Consider the following 27,307-nt stretch of genomic DNA (forward strand, 5'->3'; position numbering starts at 1 on the left):
TGTCAAGCGTTTGGTGCTAAGCAGATTTGGTGTCGCCTGATGAAGATGAAATGGAGTCGGTCTATGCAGAAGATAAAGAATGTATGGCTGTTATTCTAAGTCTTGATGAAAACTGCAAATCAAATGTTTCTGCCTGATGATTCATTCAAATAATCCAATTGACGTCACCAGCAAACTCATTTGCGATCCTGCTGGTTGTTAATTGTCTCTCGTCATTCCAAAAATGTCCCTGAAGCAAAACTATGTTGATGTACACGTCATTTAAATTCGACATAAGGCCACCAGAAAGATGATACTATTGCAAATGGCCATTTTGCGTGAGTTGCCAATAGCAACAGCTTTTGTCATAGCCGTTATCCATCTGTGCCACACAAAATTGGTTATCAGCATCATCAGCAGTGTCAAGCGAACAGCTGAAGCCTCAAATATAAAGTAAAACCGAGAATAGTAACACTTGAATCCGAGCTGCTACAACATTTTGAAATGTCAGAAAGTGGCTTTTTGACAACACTATCCTTTTAGTTTCTATATTCCAGCGCTTGAAGGAGAAATAAGTGACAGACAGAAGAAAGCACTCAGGAACATGCTGGGTCAGGTCAATAAATTCAATGAAGATTTTTATTTCAGGTGTTTGACTATTGCCTCAAAAACACATCACTGAAAAGAATACAAATAAATAAAAGCAGACTGATTGCGATATACAAACACAATGTTTTTTTCTCCACTATTCAAAATAGAAGATACATCTTTACAACCTGTACAAATAAGACACTTATTGTTCATTGTACATTCAAATGTGTGTTTTTTTTATTTGTTTTTACATAACGTACTTTAACAAACACTCATTTTGTTGCCTTTTTGGGCTTATCTCGAATTTTAACGGCACAAAGAAACAAAACTTCATTTTAAACAGCCAGTTAACATTTAATCGAAGCAATTGACCATCAAATACGATGCTACAGCTAAGTAGGTGCCGCTAGGTCTTCTAAGCACATCACTTGCTGCTGCTAGAAGCCATTATCATTATCACATCATCACAACATTGTGCTTTACTGTACACTGGCTGACCTACATGCTACATGTCGGCTCCACTATTACGTCTTCTTGGCCTTCGACGTTGGATGCTAGCATTAGCTATAGCATTTTTTGCTACCGTTAGCTAAACTATGGATTCATTTGTCTTGTTATCTAGAAAAAAAAAAGAATGTATGTCAGCGGGAGTCGCGTCCGTTTGATTTAGCGAGGATCAAGGGAACAGTCCGTGCTGGGTTTTTTTTTCTTCGCTTTGTGTTCACTGAGGTATGCCTGGAATGGGATTTGCTCACCATACAATGAAAGGGGCACCACCAAGAGAGCATACAGCAGGAAAAGCAATTTCAAATACTATTTCCCCCCCACAAGGCTTCATCGTTCACATAGTGGCGATTTTTATGGATCCCAAACAATTGTGGATGGTTGTTATCCCGAACAGCATGGGTAGTGTTGACCTTTGATGCTTTTAGAAGTTGTCCACACAGGCATCATTTCTTCGCAGTTTGAACAATTTTTCACAGAAGCTTTCGTCCCATCAATTTTCTATCACCTTGTCATGCCTTCATATTTTATTTAGCTTGCTACACAATTGTAAACATTGCTGTGTCAAGTTTCAAGTTGAGGATCTGGATTTATTTAGAATTCTTGCATATCTCTGTGTCAGTTCCCCTGACGTGAGGAGGCAACTTTGGGGTTAGGGTATCAATAAATTTGATGGCATATTGGTGATGTCATGTAATCCTTCTGCTAAACGACACTCGGTCCAAATCGGTTGTTATTCATCTGTCCTTGTCACCGACAGTCACGCTCAAAGTGTTCCGTCAGGGATACGGCGAACATCGTCCATCACAAAGTACCCAGATCAGTGGTGAAGAACCCCCCCTCCTTCTTTTTCCTTCTTCTCAATCTGTGGGCTCGCCAACAAACGGCAGCCACCAGCAGCATCACGACACCGATGCAAAGCAACGCCACTGACACCACTTTGGTCTGGAGCAGATTGTTGAAAGTGAACGTCACACCCGTGCCCGCTATCCCGATAACCAGCGAGATCACCCCGAAAGGGAACACGCAGCGATACCAGGACTTTTCAGTGCCGCCCGTCGCTTGAGCCAGCCGCTCCAATGTCGGGTGAGACTCCGGAGGTTTGACTTCTGCTCCATCCACACTTGCGGAGCTGTTGAAATTCTGGTTTTCAGAGTCCTGGGGTAAGGTGTTTGCCTCGCTGCCGTGGCTGCAGTCCAGGTCTGGGTGAAGGACCGAGGCAGGGGGTTGGCGTCCGGAGGAGCAACCCATCTTGGAGCCAGCGTCCTTGGGGAACGATGCAGGAACGGGGGGATCCTCTCAGCGTGCGTTAGTGACTGATCGCTGCCGGAGCTCACAGCGCTACGACTGTCTGTGTCGCTCTTGTTCCTGTTGTTGCCCTCGATACTTGCCGGCATGTGCCTGCAATTTGAATGAGCGGACATTAAAATAAAAACACAAGGCTGAAAGATTTTTTTTCATGCTGGAAAGCATATTTGCATTGAAGTGGACTGAGCAGAAAACAGTGAGGCGACGGAGTTATTTTTAGCTCCAAACACACATGCACAAAAGCCCCAAAGAGAATCCACTCACCCGATTTCATCACCATCCCTCAATCCGTCACGTCTTCATTGCAGCCTCGTAGCACGAGCTCCAGCGTGCGTGTGTGCGCATCAGTGTTGCCATTGTCCATGAGTCTATATAATCACAGATGAGAAAGGGGAGGGGCTTATCGGAAGCGGTAGACATTTTGCAGCCACCCGATAGGCTCGGGAAGCCGAGAGGTCTCGGGAAGGACGGCTTTGGGTGAAGTTAACAGCCGAGTGCTTTCATTCAGTGGTGCTGGTGCATTATTCAATTTGAACATGAGTGCTATGAGAAAGGCTAGCACACGCAGATGAAAAAAAAAAAAGGCATTTATTGCATTCAGACTGGAAAAAAAAGATAAAATAATGGGACAACCACAGAGACGGTGAAAAATAAATGTGGCAGTTAATTTAATCTACATTTCATTTGTGATCATGTAAAGTTTACTCTGTAAACCATATAAGCACTGGAAATGAATCTAAATTCAAACTTTTTATTTTTATTTTGGCAGTTTTGGTCCTCCATAGCCATCTTAACACCTCTTAAATATGGCAAAGATGTTATTTCCAATTGATGTCACTTTGATTAGCTGGGAAAAACCCTGCTGTGCTACTGCATCATTTTAACACCCATTCGATTGCTCTAATTTGCAATATACTTACCCAACATAAGAACACACTCTCCTATTGCATTCCACCCCCCTCCCAATCTCCATTGTGTGCGTCATTCCCTGCATGACACCACTACCAACCGCCATGTGTGACATTCCCAAATGCAATATGCGCCCATGTTTATCACGCCTCTCTCCTTGACGGTGAGACACATTAGGCGGCCTCCAGGCCTCCCCTGGGAGACAGTGGATGTGTTTTTTATTCCTCAGCGTGGGTGTAGATTCAACCTGACTTTCCTCTTATTGTGAAGCACAGGAAAAAAATTCCTATGCCTAGGTTCTGTTTTATTTCCCGAGGTTTCATTTTAACAGAGGTCTCAGAGGAGCATCTGCTTAGGATGAAGTGATTTTCTATAATGGCTTGATCGTCAAATATCTACTACAAATAGTACGTATAGGGCCTGATTTACCAACATCCTACACAGTGGGCATTTAATTATGTGTTGGTGCTTGTTGCGCATAATTGACTAAGAATCGAAATAGCATCTGCTAAATTCTCAACAGATGTTAACGATGGTGGAGACTATAGTGATGCAAACAACAGTTCATTTGACTGTACTCAATTACTCGAATTATTTGTTCTTTATAAAGATTTGTTGGAAAAATTATTTCACCAAATCTAGGAATTTTTCCGTCAGTGATTATTTACTGAAGGATGGTGTATTCTTTGTTTATATCACATAGGCAACCACAAAAATGAATGCCAATGGAAGATCTGCAAGGAGTTATGAGACGCGCCTCGCGTCAGCCAATCAGCTTCCTGAGCGTCTTACGTGACGTACAGCGTCAAGTAATGGCCGATGTCACGTGATACAAAGTCACCTAATGGCCGCACAAATACCGGAAGTGTTAAAAATCGCGGCAAAATATGATAAATAAAAGAAAAATACGGTTAGGAAAAATAGTAAGAAAATGCGCTTCGTGTCAGCCAATCAGCTTCATGAGCGTCTTATGTGACGTACAGCATCACGTAATGGGCGATGTCACGTGATATAGTCACCTAATGGCCGCCCAAATACCGGAAATGTTAAGAATTGCGGCAAAATATGATAAATACGAGTAAAATACAACACGTACGCGGGAGCAGGTTTGGAAAACTATCTTGGTATGTTCCCCCTTTTGTTTGTTTGTTTGTTGTTGTTGTTGTTTACCGCCATTTTCTACATTGTCGTATTAGCATAGTGCTAGCCAAATGTTGAAACATTTATTTTTGTCCTCAGTTTTGCTGTAAAAATATAAAAAGTCTGCAGGAAACTTACTTGAAAGAAGGAACAGTGGAAGTGGAAGATGTCATTCCACTCCTGTCATTCCACTCACCTTAACTTGTGAAAGAACCTAATCAACCTGCTGTATTTATGTAGCTTTAAATATTTTCATTGTGAAACATACAGGGAGCACCAAAGGAGCAAGATGAAGTTTGAAATGAAGGAATTGGAAGTGTTAGTGGAAGAGGCTGACAATGATAGAAACCCCTGAGGTAAGCCAGCTGCCACATAAAAGCCCAGATTTGTTTCATTTAACTCGGCCCAAGAGCATGAAAATTTTGGAAAGCATACCCAAAAAACTGTTGTGAAAAAGGCCAGCACCAGCTGTCACTGTAGGTAAAATGTCCCAGATGCATGCAAATGGAGGTCTGGAAGGAGAGTTTTTTCTTCATAAAAATCTGGAATTACTCTTTCAGAAGCTCCAAAATCGCAGGAGAATTTCTTCGTCCCGTTTTTTCTTCTCTAAATGAGAAAAATAAATAGCCGAGTGGTGTCACTGCTAGTTGTTTTTGGTTAATTACGCAATTGCATGCATTCACTATAATCCATGACAGCCACAAATTGGTCGGAAATGCCACCCATTGTGTTGAGACGAGCCTATTCATCACCGCAGTCATTCACCGTCGGTAATCGCGGTAACTGGGTGTAAACGGGAGTGTTGTTTATTGTCCTTCATAAAAGGTCGTGTTTTTAAGCCTCCCAAACTGTTTGCATCACAAGTGTTTGCCAGAGCCGGTGAATTATTATAACCAATGAAGTTCATCTGACATTTTGCAGTACAAGTGGTTATTAAAGATGATACATTCTGGATTTTTTAAAAAATATTTGAGATTGCATTGTATGTTTCAGGTTTGGTGGCTGTGAGAGGAAAGAAGATCTAAAGTGATTGAGAACGGAGAAGGCGTTTTGTCAAGTGGCTTACATTGAAGATCCACATTGTCATGGCCACCTGGCAGCAACATCTCATGGCAACTGGTTGCTGTGGAGACCGAATGTTTTTATTTGGGGGGGTGAGTAAATAGCAGCGTACAATTGAGATTTTGACAAAGGCCGATTCCGTTTTAGTTTCGTTGTTAAATATTTGTTTTCATTCATTTTTAAATTGTGCAGTGTTAATGCATTGTCCACTTTTATCTCTACCAGAGAATTTTTTTGGTTCCCATGGCAGCTGGAATGACTCCATCCATTAAATAAAACAAAGCATTTGGCTCATTAACCAAACGTAATGAGCTGAGAGACGTTCACTTTTCCAGAAGCGGGTTGCAAACTCAATGCTATAATACCCCTAAAGTTGAAGCCACAGAAAATTAAACTATGATTGTTTTAATTAAAAACCCTTCAGAAGGGGCCAGCCCTTGAAACCTAGCAGCAAGCCGGCGAAGAATCACAGCACCAACCCACACTGCAAGTGAAGAGCACTAAAATCAGAGTTACTTTATCGCATTAGCTCTTTCGTTCTCTTGTAACCCACACACCCACCTGACGGAACAATGGTTCTTTAACCGTTTTGTAAGGTTGAGTCCCTCCACCTCCACAATCCAAATCGGTCTAACACTTCTAAGGCGTAGGAAATGAAAAGGCAATTGTATGCACGACAAAGACAAGGAAGCCAATTAAGAATCACAAAATGGTGGCACTAAGAGAAAAAGCAAAGCTCTGTGACAAAATAAATGGTGAAAATAATGCCATCAATCTTTGTCCGTAAGGTCAATTTTCTCTCTGACTATCACGATCTTTGACATTTACTTCATTAGTATTCTGCGCCAGAGCGGTAATCAAGTTATAGATTGGTTCTCCCGGCCATCTTTTGATTAAACTTATTGTTCCGTTACGCTTTATCTGCGGTTGAAGATTTAGATGAGACGCTAACAAATTCAAGCGTGCATTGCTTTAGAAACATCGTTTGTCATCTTTCCGTGGATTTATTTTTACTCCAAATGAATAATGTGGTCTTCAAATAAATTGTTATCACTTAAAAAAAGGCAGAGAGTGAACATCCGAGGGTTAGGGACACGAAAGATGCTGTTAGCCGACCTCCGCCACGCATGCATGCACACACACTGACACAAACACACACTGACACACACACATTGGGGTTGTTGCCCGGACGCTGTTGCTCGCAAATGCTCTGAGAATAATTGCCTGCATTTTCCACAATTGTCTCTTTTTTCTATTTTGGGCTTTTCGGGAAATCCCACAGTAGGTTAGTTATGTCAATGAGCAGCTAATCGAGGTCACAATCGGATAGTATGAATGAGGCTCTTCTGAATTATAAATCATGGCCAAATCCATTCATGTTTTTGCAATTTATTTTCATCCACAGCCACCAGGAAGATGTGCCGGCAGGTCCATTTGTATTAATGAGGCCCATTACCAACACGGTGACAGCATGCAAGCCTATCTTGGAATCATTCAATGGAGGAAGAGGCAGGTTGGATGATGAGTCATACTCGCGGCGAGCTGTTTATTATAGACACATTGGATAACGGCGTGTGGCCGGATTTTTTTTTTTGTTGCCAATTTGAACAGAAATAAACTCCTCGCAATGATGTCATGAAAATATGAACAGATGGCAGCAAATGATGCTTTGTAAACACATGAGCATTTTTAACAACTGACTTTTATACATTAGCAAATTGACTTTAATGATCTTTACAAATCAGGCTACTGCAGAAAAAGGCTTGAAGAACATTCCATAGTCCAAGCACAGGATGGCAGCAAAGCTCTGTCAAAATGAATAAGTAGCTCACGGTGCAACCATTTTACACAACATCTAAACCGGCTACCGAGGACATAAAAACAAACCTGCCATCCTTGAGATGCTTTCCTTACCATCAGCGGGGAATTTGTTTTATTTGCAATGATGACAGTTGGAGGCCACGTTATAAGATTTGTGATGTGCAATATGTTCCTTCATTACTAAGAAAGGCTCTTTTCATAGTCGATAATATCAGACACAGGAAGCACATATATCACCTTGACTCCCTTTCCTAACCTTGTTTGCTTTCTACTGTTTGATATCTCCTGGTCTTCTTTCTCTTTTAAGATTGCCCGGGAGTTCCATCCAGCTGGTCATGCGGGGGGAGTGGAAAGATGGTTCCAATTGAAGAATGTAAGTAATTAACCCCTCTTCCTCTCAAAACAACAACACCACATGTGCGTGGAGGGGCATCTGAGAAGGTTGTATCGATAGGTGGGAAAAAAAATGCAATCGACCAAATGTAGTCTTTGGACTACCCAAAAGTGACGCTATGTCTCCAGCTTTATGGTGCTGTATATGTACTGTAAAAGTTATTCAACCAAACAATCAGGTGGAATACATTCACATTTTCCAAATTAACAGACTTTTAAGGTGGGGGGAAAAAAAAATGTACATTTCCACTTGGCATGTTGTGCATAATGTGACACAAGAGGGGGGCATCGGAAAACTACCGACCAGGTCCAAGTATTTCTGGTACACTTGTGGTTGGCACGTGTCGCAGGGAATTTTCTCTGGGAATAGTATCAGAAACTGACAAACCAGTCAGAATATTGTCTTTAAAAGGAAGTCGATTGGGCATCTGGTATCAAGGTAGTGACGTGAAGTGTACCCCAGTGGAGATTACGTGTTGAGGTTCCTCGCCAGGTCCTGAGGCAGAGCCCTCGGGCAGTGGAGCATGGAGGAAGGGGAGAGTCATCTACAGATGTGGCAGAGAGAGCTTCCAGATGACTTGTTGCTAAGGAGTGGACAGCAATAGCATCAAAGTAGCAAAAGCATCTGGATGCAAGCTTGGGTCTTTTGGACTAGTATCTTCTGTCTCTGCACTTCCAGGCCAGCTGCGAGGACGAGTCTCTTCTGCTCTGAGGCCTTCCCGCTGCGACACACATCCGGAACACGGCACCTGAGGAAGTGTCCAGGAAGGTAATAGAGCAATCCAAATATCTCCTGAGGGGAGCTCATCCATGGGGTTAGCCCAGACACTTGTCAAAGCGACCTGCTTTAATCTCCAATCTGATCCTTTTGGGCAGATGTGACCAAGTCAAACCAAAAACTTGTAAATTACCAAGTCAATTTAGTAATAATATTGAAAAATCAATACTGAGTATTTAATGCAATAGAGGATTGGTATCAAACCCAAGGATCGGGGTCCAGATATGGCTCACCTAATCACTTTATGTGGCCCACAAAGACAAATTGTCCAGCTTCATGGGGTCAATACTAAAATTGTCCCCACTTTAAAAAAACAAAAAAAAAGAGATTTTGCTCGCTATTTTTATTACATTCATATTTTTAAAATATTGGAACCATTTTTACTCTCTCTATAGAAGGTAAGTTTGACCCTCCTGCAATAGAACAAGACCAAGCACGCTTGAATATATTGCTTATTATGTCCGTCTAATTTGAATGAAGCCCATCTGTTAAGCGTGACATTTTAATTTCAATCGAGGTAGCATGAGTCAGGGGGGTGTTTGAGGTCATATCTCACCATGGAGGTTCCTCTTTTCGACTGAGCGCAGACTCATCTTTCTCTGATCTCTGTATACTTTGGCAAGACCAACAAAGCCCCCCCTGCCGGTACAGAGCAGATATTGTCTCTATTCTTGGGGATGAAAAGGGAGAACGCTATCACCCAGTGAGCATCCTGGAAAACTTCAGCAAATGGTTTCGTCTTCCTCTTATTCCTCCACCTTTGAAGTATTCACTTCCTCCGGACAGCAAGTTGGATGCAAATTCATTTGTCAATGGATCCTTTCATTTATTATACAGAGAGTGTAGGGAGCAAATTTTAAATTTGGTTCAGATAAAAACACACTTTCGTACCTCGTTCTTATTGTTTCCTAGTCGAGCTTGCTGAATTAGCGAGGGGGGGGTTGCAGATGGGGTGAATGTACATTGTGTACACAAAGTGGTACCTGTGAGTGGAGGCAAAATGAAAATAAAGGTTTTATTGTGTAATCGAGTGACTGCTGCCAATACGGGGCAAAAATAGAAACATAATGTGATCCACCGGGGTTGCACAACTGCTTGTGGTTACGCCACTCGACATATGTTATTAAGTTCGCCAGGGGTGTCGCAGCCAGACGGTGTCGATTGGTTTGACGTCAGAGTGCGCAACCCTTTTGATTCATCTCAATGTGGACCAAACTAAAAAAAAAAAAAAAGCAAACAATTGACTTTTTCTCAAAGTCTGCAGGTTTGTCGAGTCTATCTTAGTGTTGGTCCTCGTTTGTGTGCGTGCATGTTTTGAGTACAATGTGGTTCCATTTAACCCTTTTTCTTCTGAGTGTGGCACCTTTTTTTTTTTTTTTTTTTTACCGGAGAACTGCTGTAGTGAAATTCCACTTAACGCCACATTTCCTGTTCGCTCAGCTGCATCTGAACAGCTGGAGGCAACTGGAATGACATACACACATATGTGCTCGCAAACAGGCCTTACTGCTAGCATAATATCGTAAGCATTAAAAAAAAAAAAAAGGCTAGTATGACATCTTTCAAATCAGTGCCATGACCCGGATTTATATCGACTTCTTTTTGAAGGAATGACGACTCCTGTCGTTTAACATTTGTTCTATTGTGTGCTGTAAATAAAACACAGAAATAGACTCAGCAGGATGATGCGTTTACTATAACAGCCTCCACAAAAAAAAAATGGTGTCGCCACCTCAGACACCTCATCCTGCCCTCAGCTTATTTTAGTGCCTGTTTTACACTTAAAATATCCTTTGCGGCTTACTCAAGCCTGGTACGACCTGGCGAGTATTGTTATGGTCGTTTTTTTTTTTTTGAAAATGATTAAACAACCGCATATTATTTTATCTGCTTATTTTTGAAAGTCTGTCAACTTCCTCTGTTACATAACAATGGGGCTAATTTATATAATCGGCCTCCACGGCAAATTTCTCCTCCCATGACCAGGCAAATATCCAAAACAAATCGGTTGTGTTAAGTATCCTATTATCCTTGGGATATATTTCAATAAAAACCATGTTATGAGACACTTGATACTATTTTTGCATTGTTAGCCACTTAATACATTTTTCAAAATATTGCCTATTATGTCCCATCTAATGGATAACGGCGCCCGTCTTTTTATAGGCGAATTAAACAGCGAAGCTGTCACATGCGTTTGTGAACTCATCCTTTAATAAATAATAATAAAAAAATGCCACTGAAGCAGGTGAGCATATTAAAAAGACACTACAATGACTAATGGACGTAATATCGTATTTGACTTCCTCCGATTTTAATTACCAACGCATTAACTTGAACCCGAATGAGTGTGTAGATTTCCCTGACAGATTAATAGCGGAGGAGGAAACCAGCGTGACTCATAGCCACCACCACCAGCCTGCATCTCACACACTAATAACTCCACTCTGGAGGACCTCACGAGTCACTGGCTCACCCCACGCGAGCCACTGCGATGCCCGCGGGGACTTCTTGTTATATTATTTCAATACAGAACTTCTTTATTCCGTGACCTCTTCAAATGTAGCGACAATGAAAAAGTCTGTGCAGCAGTAATAGACGTGGAAGTGGATGTTCCCTGAGAACTCAAATATTCCCACGGGAACTTCAACAAAAAAAAAAATTCACAGTTGAAATTAATGATTTACTATGGCTTCATATTAGTAATCTGAAAACTCAATTCTGTGGGAGTCATTTTGTAAGTGCATTTGGATTTAAAAAAAAAAAAAAAAGTTTGTGTGCTGGTAAAAGTCACGCCATGCCGGGGTCACTTGTCACTTGTGTATTTGCTGGATGTGGGAAGGTGCCAGTGGAAAAAGCCCTCACTCTTTTAAGGCAACTGCTTATTTCCCAGCACCTCACACTGGTCTTTTCCTCTCCCTACTTTGGCATAAGGCTGAGGAAAACCCTTAGAGTGTGTGTATGCATGTGCGTGTGTGTGTGTGTACGCCCTCGCACCTCGTCACTTCTGATGCTGCAGTGGGAAGCCGACGCTGCCAGGAGAACCCCAGACTGGCAGGCGTACCGAACGCCTACGCACACACTCACACATGCTTTTAACACACACGTGAGCCTCACACACACACACATATATTTAAATGCATAACACACAAGTCGTTCCCCTACACACCATGTACCAGCTTTTCCATAACTTTACTGCGTTTTCTCTAACAAGTCAAACTTGTTCTCTGCAATTATACTAGAGGTCAACTCAGAGGTGACGCAATTCTACACATGCAAACAAATTTATAATTGATAGCAAGGGAAAATCTATCATATAGGAAAGGGAAAGTTCTCGTGGTTAGCTTGGATGAGATTTGAGCAGAAGCTTCCTTTTTTTTTTTTTTCCAGAGTTGTCTGTTGTGGACAGTTTACATAGAGGTGCTTGTGTATGTGGACTGGAACAGGAAGTAGGCTTTAGGTTGCTCTGCAGAAATGTCAGCTGACTAGTGTTACCACCAGCGGATCAGAAAGCAGTCGGGCATCAGTGGCCCGTTTCCGGATGGAATTCTGCGTGCGGATAAATAAATGCAGGAAAATCAAATAGAATGCGGTTAAGTTGATGAATAATTTGGAATTCGTGGTTATAAATGAACCTTGACCTGCCGCAGGATTAGAAGAAATCAGTTTCTTCTTATGCCATGTTATGGACTAGTGGGCACAAATGAAGTCAGCTGTGTTTTCACGCATCTGCGAAAATAGGGAATTCAGGTCTATCATGCAAATTTAGACCGTACTGCTGATGTCAAATTTTGCAGTTAGATATGAACTATTTTCTTAATCAGGTTTATTGGGATTATAACTTGACAATAGTTATTTGGTATCCACTGTGGAAGTTCTGTTTCTTCTCTTTGTTCCCATTTGGAACCCTAGTCAACTTTTTTGTTGTTGGTTAAATTCCCAATGACAAACGTCCCTGATTAAATCCAGATGCACGTAAACATAGGGCCCGACTTCGACCCCATTTCTCCCTGGGGTTTGGATCATCTTGAGGTTTGGCACAAGAGCTGGAAGTAAGACCCGGATTAAGGCTGAATCCTTGGAAAAGGGATACGGATGTGACTCCAGTTTACAATAAGCAGTGAATAGGACAAAAATTGAGATGAGTCGAGAACAGATTATGACAGCGAGTTATGATATCACATGAACCCAAACAGTGATCTACTGGAATCGGATCTGATAGGAAGTTTGGAATCAGATGCATGAAATCGAAAACAAGATATAAACACGGAAATCATACGGCCATAAACAACAGTAACAAATTGAGTCTACATCTGCAATTGAATTTAAAATGAATCATCAATCCCAAATGTGTAATATTAAATTATGACTTTGTGTCTAATCCCAAAGAACAAAAAAGTATAGATTGTGTATTCCCTTGCCAAAACATTGTTTTAGCGTCAACATTCACAAATGAGGTTACGCCAGAGTCTGTTTTGTCGCATATTTGTGCACTATGCTGTTTATGTGTGTGGACTGAGATGATTGACACGATCCTGGCAGAATAACGTGACGGGCGCTCCAAGAAATGCGGCTGGTGGGGCTCAGTGCTGCAATTCGATCCTCGCCTTCTAACACTCAGCAAGAGACACAGCTCTATTTTCTCCTACCTGATCTTTTTCTTCCTGCTGTGTATCAACCAATAGAGCTCAATCTTTTCTACTGCCAGCCTCTGTTGCCAATGGACCAGCGGACTTGGCTCAGAACTACTCCCTTCCTCCGCGGCACTTAGTGCAATGGTACACAGCCAGTCCAGTCTGATCTCTTGCAGAAATGGCCTGGAAAAAAAAAAAAAAAAAAAACACTGCCTGAGGCTGCAGGCCGTGTTCTAATCCTCAGCAGTATGCCCAATAGTCTTGGCTTAGGCTGAGCTGCTCTCAAATACCCTCTAATTCGACTAATGCAAGGCTTTGGCTCCTTGGCGCTCTGCACTGAGAAAATCTTCAGAGTTTTGATATTTCTATTTGTTCTTTATCAGCGGCACTAGGGTGATAGTGATGTGCCGTGGAAACTAGTTTGTCTAGTGTGTACGTTTTGCTAATTCTACTTCTGCCTAGGTCAGCAAACGACAGACAAACATTCCTTCAATTGTTTGACAATCATTACAGTAGGGCAACAAAGAGAGGGAACTTTTTAAACATACGGTAAGGAAGTAGTGTGGTTTTGGAGCAGCTGCTTATTGGCTCCTTGTTTCCTGGTTTAGAGTATAAGCCCAAGTGTATAATGAGAGCACTGTAAACCTTTGGTGCTGCGGTCAGAGCGGGCTGCGACGTAGCGAACGTAATTAGAACCAACGTGAATCGAGTACCACCAATGTGGAAGAGTTTAGCATCACTGGGACTGCCATGGAGAAGAAGTGGATGACCTCAGGTTTTGAATCATTTTAGAAATAGTTCAAATAGGTACACTCGAAAGGTCAACAAAATTCAAAAAAAGGTTCATATATTATTTCGCCCCCAAATATTCAGCTATAATAGTTTCCTAAACATTAAGGGTTGTTAGGAAAACTTCTGTCGGTAGGAATAGCAATGTGGAATTTAGGCTGGAATTACCGGCTAGGTGCTGACAAGCTCCAGGTCCGACAGAAGTGATCAGATGGTTCTGCCAAGTTATGAAAATCCCTGCGGTTTTGTGCGTGCAGTCAAGTTTGTTGTGTGGTTTTTATTTGTCTTTGTTGCTGTGGATTTTCCTTGGAAGCTCCCAAAAGAGGCCACACATGCATCGACGTTTGGCCCGAGTGTGGAAAGTAAAGTTTGGGATTGGCAAGGTGGGGTCCTTTTTAATAGCGCTGTTATCTAACTTACAGATGGTTTTTGGAGTCGTCTTTTACCCATGGGAGGGAATAAATGAGCATATTTTGGAGGGAATATCCAAACATGCAACATGTTGCTAGCCCAATTCGAGGTTTGTTTTTGAATTGTTGTGGTTGGGGGTTTTGGCCCACACTAGGGATTTCTTGCAGATGCTAGACTTGTGGCAGGCTTCCTTGTGACAACAAACTTGCTCAGAATGCCCTGAGCATCTGACAGTTCCTGCCTGAGAACATTCCGCTCCAAAGGACTGATTTGGAAGGGAAAATAAATGTGTAGTTTGCATTAGGAATGTAGCACAAAGTATATACCGTATTTTCCGCACTATAAGGCGCACCTAAAAACCTCCAATTTTCTCAAAAGCCGACAGTGCGCTTTATAATCCGGTGCGCCTTATATATGGACCAATATGGGTTCGTGGATGAGGACTAATTTATTTAAGTAAGTGGTTTATTTTGTGTGTTGTGTGATATTAACGTTTGAGCAACGTTGAGTTATTGATATATTATTTGCACTATTTCAAGTGTTACTATATTGTGATTGCATTAACGTCGTTGAGTTATTTAGTCTATGCGCCTTATGATCCGGTGCGCCTTATCTACGGACAAAGTTTTAAAATGGGCCATTCATTGAAGGTGCGCTTTATAATCCAGTGCGCCTTATAGTGCGGAAAATACGGTACTAGTCCTGGAACCTTTATGACACATTTACTTTTTGACGCATTTCCTCATCGAAAGAGCTCCCATGACCCAACTTAGCCTTCAACGTTCATTTTGGTGATAGTAAAATGTCAACATGCTTTCACCCACACAACACGAACTAAACATTGTTGAGTGGAACACTCAAAACCACTAATGGGCTTAAATGGTGAATGACATCACAGCTGTTATGCCTCTTGTCATTTTTCATTTTTAATGCATCCCGTGCAAGCAGTGGCTGCAGACATTGCAGTCTCGGGTTGCACGTATTATTCTGTGCTTGGGTGTGCAATATATCAGACGAGTCTTGAGGGGAAAATTTTGCTATATTGCTAAAAGGTCCAATATCATTAAAATGGAGTCAAATATCACTCCCCAGTGTTTACGTTGGATTGGTGAACTAGTCATGTGACTAAAGTATCTCTGACCAGAACAAATAGACCACACAAGTAATTATAAAGACATGAGCATAGAAGTAGCAAAAATAGATCAGAGTAAAATACTCAGTGGAAATTATATGTGCTCTAAAAGTAGGCCGCCATTTTGCTTGAATCCTGATTTGTACGTTAAGGCTAATCGACCACATAGCAGTTGAAGAAATTCTCCACTCTGAAAGAATTTGCGCAATGTCATGTACCCCAGACATCCAATACCAGAACCTAACCACCACCCAGAACTATTCCACGTATGCAGGAATGAACCTATTTTCACAATATTGATTGCCTCCAATTACGTGACTTTGAGTCAACCACCAATCACTTTTGAGTCTAATGGACTTTCCATTGGCATTGATTCCTTGGAACTGGTGCGAATATAAAACAAATATGTGGACCCCCCCTTTTTACGGAACACAGCGATAATTTGAAGCAATTTTACAAGATTTAAAATTATGTGAGGTTTGACAATAGAGTAAAACAATAGGCAAGGGAAAGCAAGAATGCAGTTCCAGTTGTAGCACCTAATATCAGCTTCTCTCTCGTGCCAGGTAGTAGTTAAGTGATATTACCCGAAGCGTAAACACGTAGGTATGTGGCTTTTACAGAATGAAACCATAAACACTTAGCACAAGATCTATTTCTAAGAAATGGAGATTTTAATACAGGGCCACCGATTATAAGAATACATTTGGTATATTGACATATTGAAAAAAAAATGCATGGCTCAGCTATGTACTATATCGAATCCACTGTGGCATAACATCTTTAAAAACAAACTAAGGAGTTAAAGAACACTCCTCCGAAGTTATGTAACATGTCTGCAGTTTTTATTCCAAAGCTTTTACTGTAATACACTGGCAACATTTTCACTCGCCCCCCCAATCCAAAATCTTTCTCGAGCCATATTTATTTTTGATTACCGTAATTTTCGGACTATAAGTCGCGTTTTTTTTCATAGTTTGGGTGGGGGGGCGACTTATACTCAGGAGCGACTTATATACATATATATGGTTTTTTTTCACTTTTTTGGGCATTTTATGGCTGGTGCGACTTATACTCCAGTGCGATTTATAGTCCGAAAATGACGGTAGTATCACCTCTTAAACCTATAATAAACTTCAAATGTATAATTTGAATCGGCCACTTATTTTCAATGCTACGATGCGAATAATGTGTTTTGAATTAGTTGCGTTGTCCAAAAATGTGACATTTTTGTAGCGTTCGTCCAATCGGCTTCATCCTGACATCATATCCTGTCATTATTAGAACTCGGGGTTACCATGGCAACACTACCATTCTTTGTTGTAATTTGACAAGTATTCATATTGTTGTGCTTTTTTTTAATGCTAAACAAGTAATTTAGTGAGTGAGGTGATGCGGCCTCGTCTTGAGGTTTATTTTTTTTTTTTTTGAAGTTCATGTACGTATGAGTCATGACAGTACTCCGGGGAGTAAGCGAGCATGCTCAAAGAAACACAGACACCCTTTCCGGCTCTCATCTATAGTTTGCTCCTTTGCTTGAGCGATATTCCAGCCAAGGTGCTTCTCCCTGAACTCCCACATCATCATCAAAGTGGAATGAGTAGTGTAAGGAGTGGCAGGAAGAAAAAAAAAAAAAATGCTAATCACATCCCCGTGGGGTTTCAGCAGCGGAGGAAAGGGCGAAGTAAACAATTTTCTTTATCGTGTTTTTTTTTTTTAAGATTCTCATGCTTTGTTGTTGTTTTTTTTGCTGAGAAATAGCGAGGTGATTAATGCAGATCCCCTCCCCCTATTATTTACCCCCTTTTCTTCTGTTTTGGAAAAATTCCACCCTCTCCGCTAATTAATTCACAGCAGAATTAATGAGTGTGAGAAGAGATTGCAGAGGAGAGTGGAATTGGGGGCGAGTCATTTTGGGATGAATATGTGCACAATATTTAGACAGGAGAGTATTTCAACGCTAACTTTGAGAGGCTGACTAGAATTAAAAGTCTAAATTAAGTTTGCCTTCAGGCGAGTGGCACATTGAGTACAGAATGCTGAAGGGGCAAGAAGGATGAGGATAAGGAATCAAGATATCCTGATATGCGACTTAAAGGTCTGACTAATGGAAGGTGACGTATAAACAAACGGATGATGAGAGAAAGATGAGAGGTTCGGAGGAATAAGTGGCGTGGATCGTCTTTCCTCATCGGGCGGCATCGGCGTCCAAATGTACTTGCACCGACATTAGGACAAAAGTCTTCCTCAAGAATAATTCCCGTCTAAACTCAATCAAGCACTTATTCCATTTGATTCCGGGTCGAATAAATTGGTGGAAAGGCGTAACGAATCTTTGGATTGGCACCGCTTGCTTCTCGGCTAATTGTATTAAGGAACTGCAATGTGCTTATTCGTTCTCAAGTATCATCACTTGGACACTCTTTTGCTGTCCTCCTCCGTTCATTCTGTCTTCATTCCCCCTTGGCCACAATCTCACCTCAAGGTTTTCCTCCCACTCACCCATCCACATACGTACTTTTTTCCGCCCACCTACACTCTGTTTCACCTGCTTTCCACAACCGGGATCATTATTCAAGCTCCCCTCGCAGAATTATCCAAAGCAAATAGTGTGTTTTCTAAAAAATCCTACAGCCTGCTATTATCAAGAGGAAATGTAGCTTCCTTTTAGTTTAAAAACCCTGGAAAAGGAATAAAAGTCGGGACATGGTTTGTTTCATTCAACCCGTAATAATTCAGCAAACTACTCAGGCCTATTCTGCTTGTTTCTCCACAAGGTGAAGCCAATTTTAATGGACCTACAACATGTTCTCTACAAGCCGTGCACGTCTGGTAATGTCTAAAACCTCATTTAATTGTATTCCAATCGAGAGAGCTTTGCTAGAACGATTAAATCAAGATGGTCTCTGCTTGCTGATGTTCCTTCACTGTTTTTGGACCTTTCGGCTATATTTCCAGTTTCGGTGTAATCCCCGGCCGTGTTTCCCACCTCTGCATTGTGTCCGGCGTGTAAACACGCCGATAATCGGTATCAGTGTGTTTGTGTGGCTTTAAGATAGCGTGGGTGAAAAAAGCGATAAGGCTAAGTGAATGATTCCCTTCTCTAAACAGAGTTGTGCAGAGGGCAAAGCGGCTGCCATGGGAAGTGATTTGGCTTTTATTTTTTATAGGCACGTACGACTTTTGACCAAAATTTGCCGCGAAGTCAGGATGTAAATTTCGTTTTATGTTCCGCGACAATTTTAGGCCAGATTATGGTCATTTCTGGGAAAACGGCGTGGAGAGTCCTGAAAAGGAACTTTCCAAATAAGTCCACACATATCAAAATTGGGAGTGCCACATAAACAATGTTCTGAATGTGGAAAAAGTCATGAGCTCAATCCTGACTAACCCCTAACCTTAACCCCGCCTCCTCACATCACACACCACGATTTGGCCTTTGAGGTCAGCGGCCTTTTTCGTTTTACTATTCAGTCTGTGCAACTGCTTCCCATATTGAAATGCGTAAACATTTAAGACGACGACACACACCCCTTCTCTCACAAACACACCTCGAAGCCAGACTGTTGGATAAGCTTCATTTAGCTGCATCTGCGCAACACACTTCAACAGTCACACAACATTTACAATCCCCCTGTTACACTAAACAGACACACACATGGAATATGACTATGCACTTACGGATCAACGCAAAGCCCACATGCCCCTGCTACCAGCGTCATACATCACCTCCACGTCTATGTTATGTGGACCCGGTCTGGCGGTCTAATCCTTGAGCCATGTGGACCCGTTTGGGCCACTGCGTGCCACACCTTCCCTTTCTTTGGGTGGAGCACCCGGCTGCCGTCGACACTTTCTCATTCTGTCCGCGGCTACTGACAGCTGTGGAATGACCCTTTTTCTTTTTAACATATCTTTATGTAAATAAAGAAAAGATGAGAAAATAGTGGAAAAGTTCCATTTTTGATGATATGTGTACAGTGCGGATAGTTTCTTAAGAGTATGCTAAAAAAAAAAAAAAAATCCCTTTAGGTCATAGATAATAGGTTATCTAGTGCAACAATTTAGCTCAACGATTAAAAAAAAAAAAAAGTATTGATCACTGCCTAACTGGCCTGACAAATATTGACCCATTGTGACTTCCCAACTGATACATGATTTGAGATTTGTTTGCTTCACCTGTAGGAATGCAAAAGTGTGTTTGCAAAAGTAGATTGCAAACAAAACACAAGTTTTTTTAAACATCGGACTCGCGTAGTTTCACACCTCGAGCGTACCAATGTTTGGATCGTTAGGCCGGTTCATCCAAAACATTTTTTAATAAAGTATGTTTTTGTTTTTTTTCTCCCAAAAACCTAATCCCCCACTGGTGAGTCTGACGACATCTCCGGTGGGTAGCACATGTGCGGGATTATTAGACTCTTCCAAGAGAGGAGATAGTATTTCTTTCACTAATTTTCCAACTTTTTTACCATCTCAGATTTTTCTATGCAATCTGTTCCAGCTCAGAGTCAGAAATACGGGGTCTTGTTACCCAGCGATGAGGCCCTGTGGTAAGAAACAAACATCCTAGTCCAGACTTTCAGAGGAAGACTTGATCACAATCCACTCATTTAAATCCATATACGAACATTTTACCTTCTTACCGCTGAGACTGTCAAAAAAAAAAAAAGGCTGCATAGTTACAAAGTCTAGTAAATAATCACAAATATGCTATTGCATGACGTTTCTTCTGATGACATCACTGAAACTGGTTCAGTCAACCATCTCACTGCTTTAATAGTTTCTGGTGATGAGGATGTGCTCAGCAATGGAGGCGACGGGGGACATGTGAGTCACCGCATATTCATGATATCAGAATTCGGGAAGAAAACCATACGCTTGATCTGTCGCGAGTGCCAAGAATGAGAAAAGCCTTTTCGCTCATCCTCCATTGTTTTTATGTACGCTGTAGGTTTTATTAATACTCCTTGATGCAATTATAAAAATGTCTCTACCGTTCCCCATAATTGATTTTCATTGGCTGTTTTTTTTTTTTTAATCACAGCAGACTTTTACAATGTGTAATCTGTTCCCTCGCATGGCGTCATTTTTTATTTTGGCTGGCTGATGTGTGGATCCTTGTCCGCAGTTAAGTGACAAATTGAAAATAATCCACAAGTGGAAGGTAAATGGAAATAAAACGCGGTTGCTCGTGCAGCGTGACCAAACGGACCGTTAATGTGTTTATTCCTTTTTTGCTTCTCTGTAACTCTCAAGTATCACCCTGAGATTCGCTCATGCTGCACATACCTGATTACTTGGCATGACAACACAATCTACGTTGCGGAATCTAAAAACGAGATTTGTTTGCTTTTCCAGTAGTTTCCAATCCATAAGCACCGTTTACAGCGGAAAAAAAAAACACTTGAAGCATCAAACCAATACCACAGACTACTCTAATAGTAATGATAGAGTATCAGATATTACGGCAAACAGAAATAAATGATTTGGTTCTCTGCAAATGCAAATGTTAAGATAATACTTCAATCAATACGGGTGCGCTAACATCCACGAGTACCGTTTTTTTCCATGTATAATGCGCCCCCATGTATAATACGCACCCTAAAAATGGCATGTTGATGCTGGAAAAAAGCCTGTACCCACGTATAATACGCACCCAAATTTTGACTCCTACGTAAGTCCGTAAACGTAAAAATTATTTCAGACAAAAGATCATCTTTGGGAACAACCGGATGTTATTCTGCCGGTCAGTATCACTGGGCATGCGCTAGCAAACTCAATAGCGAAGAAATGTTTTGGATTTACTTTTGGTACGTTGTGACAGCAAACGAGCAGGTGATCGAGGAAGCGTCTGATATGAGAGCATTGTGTTCGTATGGAGCGTGTTTGAAGTGAACAGCAGAGAAGAAAGCGCATCTGTATGATATCCGGATTTTAAAAAAAATAAAATAAAATTGTACCCATGTGTAATGCGCACCCCAGATTTTAGGACAATAAATTAGTTAAATTTTGCGCATTATACATGGAAAAAAACGGTAGCCATCGACAACCTTTTTAAAAAAATAGCCAAAAGAAAATATTAGCCTCCACTTTGCAGCATGGAGAAATAATCATCGAAAAAAAAAACGAGGAGGAGGATAGACTGGCAGAGGACGAGAGAAGTAATAAAACAGAAATTCAGACATTGAAAATGTATTTGATAAAACAACACAGCATGGGGCGGTTCTGTTAGCTATTAGCTTACTTTGTTATTAGCTTACTTTGCTATTAGCATACTTTGCTATCTCATGGCAATAAAAGCCAATTATCTCAGCTACTGCATGCAGCTGGAGGGCAATGGCGATAAAAATATACAAGGAGGGGAAACAACAGATAAAGTTGAGAGCAAAAGACAAATGTGTGTAGAAAGGACAGGAAACGCCAGTGGAGTCAAGGACAGACGGACTGGAGGAGGGGAGGAAGCACTGGGCCCTTAGTCGGGAGCAAGGTGTTGTGTAACCTTGGCAGCAAGTTATCTAGGAATCAGCTGTTTTGTTTTCAAGCAAAAAAATAACAATAACAACCGTGTCGTTGAAATTGTTTTTTTTCGCTTTGAACTCAAACTATGCAGGCTTTGTTGAGATTTGGGATTACGTCGTCGTTGTCATGAGAAACTTTGCGCCATTCCCAGCGAAGGCTTGCGAGGTTGACGAAAGAGTGGCGAAACCCTGCGGGACTCCGGGTTAACCACTAACAAGCGGAGAGGCCGTGCGATGCCAACCGTGCTGTGCTCTAAATGGCCACTTCAACCAGCACAATGACAGACTTCTGGTGCCAGAAAAGAGGCTAGCTCATGCGGAATTACCGCCGATATTCACACAAGCGACAGGAGTTGTAAAACGGAAAACACAAGAGGGGAGGGGGGGAGCACTTTCATGTACTTTTATGTAATCTTTGTCTCTACCACAAAAGCAGAGAGGCAAAGAGATAATTGCCTAAGATTTCCAGGAACACCCAAAAAGTCTCGTAAAAAACGAACGTGTTATTTGATTAAAAGCAAGTATTAGTGTTTTGGGCTTAATTCAAAACGCTTAAAATGAAGTGACGTACTGTGAGGATGAAAATTGTATAATGTAGACTTTAGGCTATGGAAATAAAGTTGGATAAAATGGCTGTCAACTTTGTTCTCAGCCAAATTCAGTTGATACTCAATGGCAAGCTGTGTGGGTGAATTTGAGCCAACGTAACAATAAAAACGATTGTTGTGTTTGTTTGGACAAGCCGTCCAAATCTGACACTCCCCCTACGGCGCAAACGCCTGGCTTTGTCAGCCCAATAATGGCACCTAATTTGCTTGAAGTCAAAAGGACTCAGCGTTGAAGCAAAACAAGGTTGAACCAAAAAAAAAAAAAAAAGGGCTCTTGCCAGCCACCTTATTTTCCTACGTAAGCATCCTGTCAAATATTTCAGGCTTTTCCGTCCATTAACCCGAGGACTTGCGGTGATTTCTCAGAGACAGAGTGACATTCAGGAACTGCAGGGAAATGTCTCAGCTGCTTTGACAGGTTTTTTTTTTTTTTTTATGTCTACGAAATAGACGGTGATTTGCTGCAGGTAGGAGTGATGACAAAGACTCCATGCATATCCGATTCCAATTCGATTCCTCCTCAAATCCGATTTTCAATCCAATTTTTATAATAAGCTCATTGGCTCTTCTTCCTTTGTGTGTGTCTTTCCACATGTCCATGTCAGCTGTGAGGACGTGGCAAGGCAGCAAGTGGAGCGGGACTTTCCCAGAAACATTAGCCTCTCTGAGGACAAGGTGAGCTTGGTGGCCTGTCTGGCCGTCCGTCTGTTTCAATCCCATTGTCTGTCCTCGGCTGTTTGTATTCGAACGTCTTGTGCGCCTCCGCACTACAAAAGTCATTTTCATCATCAAGATACATGAGAGGCCTCTCTCGACGCGCCATGAAAGAAGGCAATTAGCATGAGGATGAAGATGATTGCCTCCGGACAGAAATGTTCCGTTTGTTTCCCCTTCTCTTCCCACAAGTCAAACAATGGCCCTAAGTCATTGCCAAAGTACGAGCCAACTTTGCCAGTCACAAACATGCCAACCGAGACGATTTCCAATTTCTGCGTGAATTTTTCCTTTCGATACCTGAGAGAATGTACCAAAAAAAAAAAAAATGAAAGCTCCATCCTTTCCAGAATTTCTTCCATTGGAACTAAATAAAATCTAGACGTGCCCAAGTGTTGCAATATTTATGCCCGGAGATTTCTCACTTTCCAAAATCCAATGAGTCATCGCAACCTGTCATGACCCATCTAAACCAAGGCTTGACATTTTGTTTTTTTAATGTTCACTTAAGAATAACCAATCATCTCAACCATTATAAAGAAATCATCTCGTCATTGCAATTCTCCGTCGACTGGTTTGAAATTCTTCTTGAGTTGTCTGGTTGGATGTTTGGAAACTCTCCGGTTTCTTCATCCGTCTTGCTTTTTTTTTTTTGTCAACCCTGTTCCACCAATATGCCGGCAAATTACTCTGTCACTCTCAAGTCTCGTATTGCAGAACCGAGTCATATTTTTGATGAGCATCAATATTTTGACGACAAAACGCTTTGTGTTATGATTAGTGACATCCATCCATCAATCAATCTGTAATTTTCCTTTGGGCGTTTTTTTTTTTTTTTTTTAATCCTGGAATGCAAACTAATGCTGTTATTATCTTTCACCTCAAAAACACAAAACTCACACTTGATCTCCCAAATTTTTTCTCACTCTCTCTATGCCAGGAACAATCTTTAACTTTGACAGGCCACAGGCAAAGAACCAAGTATTGCACCACTGGGAGGCAGTATTTCCCTTTCCATTATCTATTTTATATTTAATACAGAGCAGTCCTTTAGTCGTTTAGTTTTCTACTAGGATTGTTTTTCGCCCCAGCAACAATCAAACAAAAGTTTACTGTACCTTTAAATTAGCATTGGCAACAACATTTCAGCACAACATCTAATGAGATGATCCACAAAGTACGTCAGTGCCAATACACACACCCATAAACCCACACTGACGAAAAAGGTACACTCTGCTCCTGAGGCCACCTCACTAATAGACTTATTTTCTTCACCTTGGAAAATACGAGAGGAAGCCAAACTTCTCTCGCCTCCCTTTTGGACCACACCCATTTGCCCGCTCAATAAATTTGATGTTTATGGGAGAAGATAGTCAATTCTGTCAGGTTGGGGTTGGGAAGATTTATATTCAGGGTGTTTTCGGTTTAAAACTGTAAACTTCTAATAATTCCGAACCACAATGAGCAGCTCTTTATAAGGTTACTTTTTTTTCCTTAACCTTCCAGATGACACTATATAGCCTCTGCTTTTCCTTACTTACCTTTTTTCCCCCCAAAAAACTTTCATCCTCTGGTATTTTCCTATATTCCCCTCTTCTCCCCGTAATCTATTTTCCTGTCTTCTCTTCTTCTTTCCCCTCTCCCGTGGGGTCTCATCTTCTCTACTGTATCAACCTTTCATTATATCTTCTGCTTCATCTCGGATGCTCAATGCTAATAAGAAACATTTATAGAGTTGCGTGACCGTAAAGTGTGTGTGTGTGTTGTAACTGCAAACCCGCAACCCGAAACAAATACAACCGAAGAGGATTGCTTGGGATTTGTATTCATTTCCAGTCATTTCATACTTGAAAAAGCATTTAAGTGGAAGCTTGCGAGACTTTTGCAGGGTGCCGGATCGGTTTGGTTTATTTATTTTTTTGGCATTGTGGCGCACATGCTTCCATGATGTTGCAACTCAGGCTTAAAAATGACCATGACTGTGGTCTGCAAATCATCTTTGCACAAATGGAAAAAAAAATGATAAGTAATGTTTTTTTGAGAGGCAGAACAGTGTGAGTTATTGAATACCCCCCTCAACACATGAGACGCTATAATTACAAGCAACTATGGTGAGCCCAGTGTGTCTTCACGGTAAGATATTGTTACCCAAAAAGCTAACCGCAACATTGAACGTTTGCTCTTGAATTGCTGGCCATGAGCGCTGCGGCTTTTTCTTAATCGCACATATAAATGTGCTTTACGGCTTTATTGGGGTTTTTGACGAAAAAATGTTGGCCAGCTTTTATAGAAACTTGAATGTCAGTCAGCAACAACAACAAAAAATAAAAAGCTACTGCCATATTTGTGTGTCATCAGTCTTATTGGTTTAATACAGATGACATAAGATGTTTCCATAGTGAAAGAAATAAATAATAAATGCCCAAATCTGCACCTTTTAACCTGATCCACATTAAAAAAAATTATAGCTTCGAGCAATGCCATGCCAATGGCGCAGTGGGTGGGAGAACAGAGAGAAGAAAACAAACACAGTAGAAGTAGCGGTTGTCATAATTGAAAGCATAAACATTATAATTTCACAAACCCCTGCCGTTCTCCTTTCTCGAGGCTGCGGGAAATGTCGTTTTAAGGGTCATTGTTAAGGTCGTCAGGTTTAGCCAGCAGGTAATCAGCTTTGAACGCAAAGGCATCCCCGCCCGCAGCTGACGGAGCTTCACGTGCGACCACACACACAATTAGCGCACAATTACCCGAGTGAGCGCTTCCCACAATCAGCATCACACGACAATCCCTCCCCAATCACTATCAATGACCTCGTAATCACCGCACACGCTCAGCTAGACAGTCAAATGACGGATGGCTAGTGATGTCATCAGGATGTTATCATCTGGGCCGCTTAATGACAGGAAGTTTCCTCCGACAGAGGTCAAGGCTGTTTTTTTTTTTTTTTCAAAATCTACTGAGCTTCACAATTTGTGGCTATTTCTAAGATTTATAAGTAAAGCAACTATAAAATCCCATTCTCCTGATTTAACTCAGTCAAACATCTACAAATATTATCATTGGGTGTAAAGTAATCAGGAGACCTAAATTGCACGCCGACTACATTTGGGCTATTTAACGTTCATGCACTAGTGGTTGTGTTTTGATTGTGGTGTGAAATAGAGCATGGAGCTTGTGCATCATTAAGGGTTTGCCTGTACTTGCCGTTTGATTTCTGGCATGCGCGTTTACAACTTGAAAATAATTTGCAAGGCCTGTAAAGTTCATTTGGCTGCACCGTTTGTTTGTTCCAGAGTTTTTCACTGTTGTGTCTTTCTTGAAGGGCAATTGAAATGTAAAACTTTTGATGATTTATTTAAAGGCTTGTCATAGCAAAGCAAAAACATCTTGGAGATGTCTCTCTCTCTTTCTCGGACTCTCATTAATCAATGCCAGACCTCCCCACTTCCCCTGTCCATCCTTTGCAACCTTCATCCATCTTTTCCTGCCTTTCTTCTGTCCATTGCTGTCAAGCGCTTAGTTCTTCACGTTCGACATGATTATCACGGTGTCAAATCTGAAGAGGCGTCTTCAATAAAGGGCGCGGATGTGACAGATTAGCGGTAGCGGTGCTAAAATGACCATTTAACAAGTTGACAAGAAAATACACGTTTCCTCACAATTCGTCCGTGAACATCCATTTTTATGTAACCATTCTCAACGTCATTATTTTCAGGGCTTTATCTTTATTACTCCATTAAAAAACATACAGCGGTTTGACGGGTGAAGGTCACGAGAATAAAGAATGGCATCTATAATGGCTCCCACATTGTTCTTGGCAGCCTCGGTGAGACAGTAGCATGACAGATTTGATAAATGAGCCTTGTTAGATTTGGCAAGCCGAAGCCTCTCGTTAGCGCCGCGTGTAATATTTTTATCAGCGGTAAAAACGAGATGACAGCATGTAACCAAACAAGATGTTGTGATTTTAGTCTTAAAAATAAATGCATCTTGAGATGTTTACCACCCAT

The 27,307-nt window shown here is 41.3% G+C and overlaps 1 protein-coding gene and 1 long non-coding RNA gene across 2 annotated transcripts in view; one reads left to right on the forward strand and one right to left on the reverse strand.

Annotated features, from left to right (window-relative positions):
- Positions 1–2,327: 2,327 nt before the first annotated feature.
- Positions 2,328–5,101, reverse strand: LOC133171422 (uncharacterized). Its single transcript, XR_009718779.1, has 3 exons — positions 4,867–5,101; positions 2,647–2,750; positions 2,328–2,475 (listed from the first exon to the last, which is right to left on the reverse strand). It is a non-coding gene; the product is annotated as an uncharacterized LOC133171422 (long non-coding RNA).
- LOC133171420 (bone morphogenetic protein 4-like) overlaps positions 4,256–27,307 on the forward strand; it is a 124,737-nt gene continuing 101,685 nt past the window's right edge. The window contains exons 1-7 of the mRNA XM_061304784.1: positions 4,256–4,415; positions 4,702–4,787; positions 5,425–5,585; positions 6,899–7,006; positions 7,622–7,687; positions 8,387–8,476; positions 23,186–23,255. The gene's annotated coding sequence lies outside the window, so the exon portion shown is untranslated. The remainder of the gene's footprint in view (positions 4,416–4,701; positions 4,788–5,424; positions 5,586–6,898; positions 7,007–7,621; positions 7,688–8,386; positions 8,477–23,185; positions 23,256–27,307) is intronic.

The sequence above is a fragment of the Syngnathus typhle genome, linkage group LG18, assembly GCF_033458585.1.
Source record: "Syngnathus typhle isolate RoL2023-S1 ecotype Sweden linkage group LG18, RoL_Styp_1.0, whole genome shotgun sequence".
NCBI classification, from domain to species: Eukaryota; Metazoa; Chordata; class Actinopteri; order Syngnathiformes; family Syngnathidae; genus Syngnathus; species Syngnathus typhle.